Genomic DNA, 6,000 nt, shown 5'->3' with positions numbered 1-6,000 from the left:
TAACCAACTGGTATTAAAACTGAATGAGTTAAAAGAAGCAATATTACACACAGCAATTACAGCAGACTCCTACAGAATATGGCCATTATGATGGAAATAGATTCCAAAATGCAGTTAAATTGCCATGTGATCCTGTGACAACTGCAGTCCCCTATTCTCTTTTTATAGGAAATAATGTCATTGGGAACAGCTTCATTGGGCAAAGTGTGGAATTTTCTAAATTGACAGTTTTAACTGAAAAAAAAATCACCCTTCTGCCTGTAATAACCAAGTGTGCATAGGTGGAAAATATCTATTTATTTAGATACATAGATTTTTTTTGGAAATGCTCTTGGCAAATACCATCCATCTAAAGACTTTTTTAAAGCTGTAACAGGAAGCAGAAATAATTCTCTAAAACTAGTATTATTTAAAAATACACTGTGGAACAGCATGTCACTTTGAATATGCCTTATTATACTAATAGAAATTTCTGGTTCCAAACAGTGAAATATGAATATTCTCCATAATTCAGTTATGGTTTATGATGCAGTGTTGAAATAGTTTCACAGTGGTTCTTGTTACTGGCTTCTAGGTGCTAATGGCTCTAGTGACTACAGGTTCCAATTATCTGTATCCCATCTTGATCTACAGCTAAAGAGAAAATAGACCTGTATGCTGGGAGATGTAGTCTCAGCAGCTAGCTACAAATATACATAGTAAAGGCATACATTACACACAGATTTTTTTATCCTAATTACATGTGATGTTTGGATTTCCTGTAAATATTTATTACCATTGTCAGTACAACAAGCCAGGCAAAACTAGCAAAGTAAATAAAAGTTACACTTTAAGAAAATACTGTGGTAATTTGACTCCATCCAATTCCCCAAGAAAAACATATAAATAGAAAATGACAGCAGCAAACTCTCTGCTGTCATTACATTCTTGCAGCTTAAAAGTAGGGCATCACAAAAAAAAAAAAAAAAAAGAAAAGCTGGGCCATGTTTTCATTCACTTTTATTCAAAAAAACGCCACACACAAACCCACAGCTGTAGGTAACAGAATCTAAATGAAATTCACAATTGTATATAATTCAGTGTCAGGGGAGACTTACTGAAGCGGAAAAGGAGGATGAAGAATTAAATTTATGTTTGTAGAGGTTAAGGAAGCATGGCACATGCCTGCAGGAAACAATTCTGCATAACCTCTACCTTGTCTGTACACTGTTAAGGTGTGGGGGGGATGGGGGCACGGAGAAATGCAGTTTTAAAAATCTGAACTGCATCAAAATTGTAACCAATTGTCTTTAGATACCAAGAAGAAATTCAAAATTGTATTGATGAAGATGATGGGAATTACCCCATAACCTTCCAAAATGTCCCCCTCCTTGTGGAATACGGTACATGTATGCTGCTCCCCTGAAACGTATTTTCAAGGTTTCTTTCTGCTAAGGAATTTTGCTGCTCTGTATCATGCTAACAAACACGATTAGGATGAATACAGTGCGATTGGGTCCAAACATACCATTCAGCCACAGTCAGCAATGGAAACTGGAGATGTTGTAACCGCACTGAAACAGTCAGTTTATCTATTACAGGAAAGCCTTACAACGATGAGGTTTTGTTACGTGTTACAGCTCTTCTAGCTATCTCTGGGTAGGGCTTTGCTGTTGCCGTAGGTCTTATCTGAGCAAGAGCCCTCCATTAACTGCCCTCAGCTGCTGGCACGCTCCAGATGCTGCTGCACCGATTGTTATCTGCAATGGCTAGGGCAACATAACCAGCAGTTTGATGTCTTTCCAAATACTGTTTTGGTAAACCTTAACGTAGGGGTGTTCACTCTGATTGCTGCTGAAGACAGGAACTATCTAAGTAGACAACCTTCCCGATCCTTTACCCAAGTACCTGCTTCACCTTTCCCAAGCCCTCTTCAGTATCTTGTCCTCTGTACTGAATTCCTTCTTCACAGCCTCAAAACTACTATGCATTCCTAATCCTGCCGTTAAAAGCACTCCTTGAATCCACCTCAAAAATCCCCAGCCCTGTGATTTAACTCTATCTTGGCTGGAATTAGCCGTACAGGAGTCCCTGAGCCACCCCGCTCCCAGCGCAACCTCCCCGAGCACCCCCGCCACATTGTCACCCTCCCTGAGGCGAAGCAGGTTTCTCTAAAAGCCCATCCCCTACATGTGCTCCCCGTCGCTCCCTGAACGGGCTCCTGTCCCTTTTGTCAACAGGCCAGGCTTCATCAAAGGGCTACTGAAAATCATGGGATTATGAAACCCATTAGGCATTCATGGCTGGTAATCCGCTGCTGATTTGGCCAGCAGTTGTGCTGCCAGCGGCGAAGCCCGCGGGGCTCTGCTGCAGCAGGGTGAGATCCCCCAGCGTGTCCCTGCGGCCTTGGGCCGGGACACCAGCGGGGCGGCGCGGCCCCGCCGAGCGGCGAAAGACGCTGCTCCCCGCGCCCCCTCAGGGGGACAGGCACGCCACTGCGGCCGGCCCCGCCGGGGCCGCAGCTTGGCCCTCACTGCCCGCTCCCCCGGCCTCAGGCGAGCAGCGAGCGTGAGCTGCCGCCACGACACCGGCACCGACTCCCACCGCCGGAGCCGCCAGCGCTCGCCCCGGTCCCTCCCCTGAGAGAAACAGGCGGCGCCCACGACGTCTCCCACCGCCCCAGCCCGCCCGCGCTCGTGCCGCTCCCTCGCGCCTGCGCAGCGCGGCGAAGCAGGGGGGGCGGGGCGGGGGGTGATGTCATACCCGTGACGGCGCCCCGCCCCCCCGCGGCTTTGCCGGCCCCGACATCCGGGTACCCCGCGCGCGGCATAGGGCGGGGTTTTGCCCCGAAAAGCGGCGTTTGTCGCGTTTGGCGTTTTGTTGCGTTTCTGTTCTGTTTTGGTTTTTAATGGCGGGGGCGGCCCCGGCGGGGAGGGAAAAGGGCGACGGGGCGCGCGCGCGCACCCACTCCCGCCTCCGCCCCCACCCCCCACCCCGTCCCCTGCGGCGCGCGCGCGGTGGCCGCGGCGGGGCGGGTGGGGGGAGGGGAACGGCGGCAGGCACGAGCGCGCGGCGGGCGCGCGAGGCGCGCCTGCGCAGAGAGGAGGCGGAGGCGGCGGCGCAGTGCGCGCGCGCGCGTTTGTGTGTGTGTGTCTGTGTGTCCGTCCGCGGGAGAGGCGGGGGGCGGACGGCGGTCCGCGGCGCTCCGCGAGTGGGCGCGGAGCTCGGGCGGGCGGGAGGGGGCCGGGGCGGGGGGCCGGCGGCGGCGAGCGAGGAGCGGAGCGGAGGCGAGATGAGCGCTGGGCTCCCCCTGGGCAGAGAGCCGCCCTCCGCAGCCGCCGCCTGTGAATGAGCTGAGGCGAGGCCGCCAGCCGGGTGCCCCCCTCCTCCTTCTCCCCGTCCTTCCCCCTCTCCCCCGGCCCGCCCGCCCGCCGCCGGCCCCTCCGCGGACGTCCCCGCCTGCCCCCGGCCTCCCTGCCCCCACGCACCTTCGGGAGCGCGGCCCTGCCCGCCACAGCCGGCGCCGTCCGCCGCGGCCGGGGGGTAAGTGGTGCCGCGCCGCGCGGGGCTTCCGGCGGGCCGGGCTGAGGGGGCAGCGGCGGGGCCGGGCTGCGCCGGGCGCTGGGCGAGCTGCGGCCGCCGCCGCTTGGGCCGCGGGGCCTGTAAACAAGCGGGGGCGGCCTGCGCGGGGGCTGCTCTGCCTCTCGGCCCTGCGGGAGCGGGGAGCCCGTGGCGGGGGCCGTGCCTCCTGCGGCCCGGGTGAGGAGCCAGGCGCCATCCCTGGCGGCGGCAGCTGGTACCTGGTCGGGGGTGGCGAGAGGGAGGGAGATGGGGCGGGGGGCGGCGCGGGTGCGGGCCTGTTCGAGATGCTGCTGCCGGGAGCCCCCCCCCGCCCCCCCCCCCCCCCCCCCCCCCCCCCCCCCGGGCTGAAGGTGGCCTGGCCGCGGAGCTCCGCTGCGCAGCCCCTGCATTGCAGGCGCCTTTGCAAAAGGGTGGGGGGTGGTAGGGCAGCCCCTTGGGGCTGGGCATGGGGAAAGAAAGGGAGGAGGAGGACGACGACGTACAGAGGGGTTTGGGCCCGGCTCAGGTAGCAGCAGCTTTCCTTTTCTCCCTCCCCCCTCCTTTTCTTGGCCGATCCAGAGTTCATTTAATAATGGCTATAAACAGCCTGCTCTCCCATCGCCACCCAAACGCTTGGGGCACGGCACTAGGGAAAAAAAACCCGCATCTATTTATAAAGCACCCCACCCTAGCGAGGGTCGGAGCATCAAGCACTCCCCAAATAGTGACATTATTATGCAGCGGGCGGTTTTCCCTTGCCAACGCCTAAAGTTTGAGAGAGATTTCGCTGCCTTTGAAAACAATGTCGTGAGCAAAGGTTACGCTGATGATCTGAGATCTGTCATAGCATGCGTGTTAAAAGCAACTCTCCTGTATTAAAAAGTTGTCCAGTGATGTACTGGATAATTGGGCTTGCATGTTAAATGCCAGAGTTTCTGAGCATATGTGTAACCTTTTTATTACATTAGCTGCATTATAATAGATAGGATAGGATAGGATACAGTTTTAAGACTGTCAGCAAGTTAGTTTCAGAAGAACTGATTTTGTAGACATCTGTTCGTTAATGTATTTGTATTTAATTAGTACAGCTTCAGTTTTTCAGTGTTGCCATGTGTATGGCAAAGTTTTGGTGTTGCAAAACTAATGTTTAAGTTTACGGTAGTATGTGGGAGGAACTAATTTTTTTTTTGAGTTGTACCTTTTGTGAAAAGAGAAAGTCCTAGTTATTAAGATGGCCTGTGTGGTAACCCTAAGGTTTAAGGTCCTGCGTGTCATACAGAAGATTCATTTATTTATTTGTAAACAAAAGGCAGTGTTTAGATCCTGAGAGCAGTAGGTTTGAAGGTAGGTGATGCGTTCTCCTTAGATTGTGACATTTAACATCAGAGTAAGTAGAACTGTAAAGTAGAAGTTCTAACTCCTGTGATTCTAGGAAATAACTTTCCAAACATGAGCCTGTGTAGGTAGCACTTTGCTGAGCCTGTACATGTACATTATCAGTGGTTAGGTGGCTGAAGCAGGATTTGTGAAGCACTAGTGAAATTAAAGGAATACGGCTGCTGTTCCTCGGGACCCTGTGTGACTTGCCAAATGACCAAGAACTGTGCAAGTTCTACCCACATTTCTTCTCTTGATAGCTTCCTTTCTGTTGCTGTTCATAGTTTTTCTGTGAATAACATCAGAGATGCCGGGGGGTGGGGGGGGAATGTGGGTCAGGAAGTTTTACAGTTGACCTATCCAGTCAAAGTGGCAATCAGGAAAGGCATTGAAGGAAAGCAGTTTTGATAGGTGTACCAGCGTTTTTCCCTGGGGTAGGGATAGCTGCCCCTAAAGTTTTCTCTTCCAGGCCTTTCTGGGTCTATCTTTTGTTTGTGAGATTGGGCTGAGAGTAAAAGACTTGCTGATGCATCATGCCAGTTATTAATGTTTTCCTCACAGACATAGATATCTGATAAAACCCTCTGATAAATGTAGCTTGTACTGGAGAGAGCTGGTCTGTACTCTCACGCTTTTCTGGCATAGCCGTGTTTTTCTGGTATACAGGCAAGGCTTAGGTCTGGTTTGTAGGTGTAGTCCTTTGGCTGGTGGTTGTCTGGTAAATCTCTCCCCTTGAGGTACAGTAGAAAACTACTTGTTTCCCAAGTATTTGCTTAACTGTCTATAGGTAAGCTTAAGATACTTTTGTTGAAATGAGGAGGAGAGATGGAAATGCCAAATGACTGGTGAAGCTTGCAGGTCTAAACAAGCAAACTCACTTAGTGCAATTTGGATTAAAGCAGAATACAAAAAAGTTTTTTCTATAAAATCAAGCTAGTTGCTTATCTGAAGTGCAGCTTAGGCAGTGAAGTTGAGTCATTCTTGCTGAGATAGCATTTTAACGACAGTTCTTAAAATGCTTAGATATTTAACTGGCACAGTATAATTTGCAAACTTATGTAACTGGTATGTTTTTGAATGCAG

General features: G+C 51.8%; 1 protein-coding gene across 7 annotated transcripts in view; it reads left to right on the top strand.

The window, feature by feature from the left end:
• Positions 1-3,141: 3,141 nt before the first annotated feature.
• The window catches only part of PPM1A (protein phosphatase, Mg2+/Mn2+ dependent 1A), a 35,216-nt gene continuing 32,357 nt past the window's right edge, over positions 3,142-6,000 (top strand). For 5 of the 7 annotated variants that reach the window (XM_037393420.1, XM_037393422.1, XM_037393419.1 and 2 more), the window contains exon 1: positions 3,142-3,522. The gene's annotated coding sequence lies outside the window, so the exon portion shown is untranslated. Of the gene's footprint in view, positions 3,523-3,721; positions 3,739-3,758; positions 3,776-6,000 lie in introns of those variants that run through there. The other 2 variants (XM_037393417.1, XM_037393414.1) reach the window with 2 other exon arrangements.

The sequence above is a fragment of the Falco rusticolus genome, chromosome 7 (genome assembly GCF_015220075.1).
Source record: "Falco rusticolus isolate bFalRus1 chromosome 7, bFalRus1.pri, whole genome shotgun sequence".
NCBI lineage: Eukaryota > Metazoa > Chordata > Aves > Falconiformes > Falconidae > Falco > Falco rusticolus.
The sequence above is the reverse complement of the archived record's forward strand: the minus strand, read 5'-3'. Positions and strand labels throughout refer to the sequence as shown.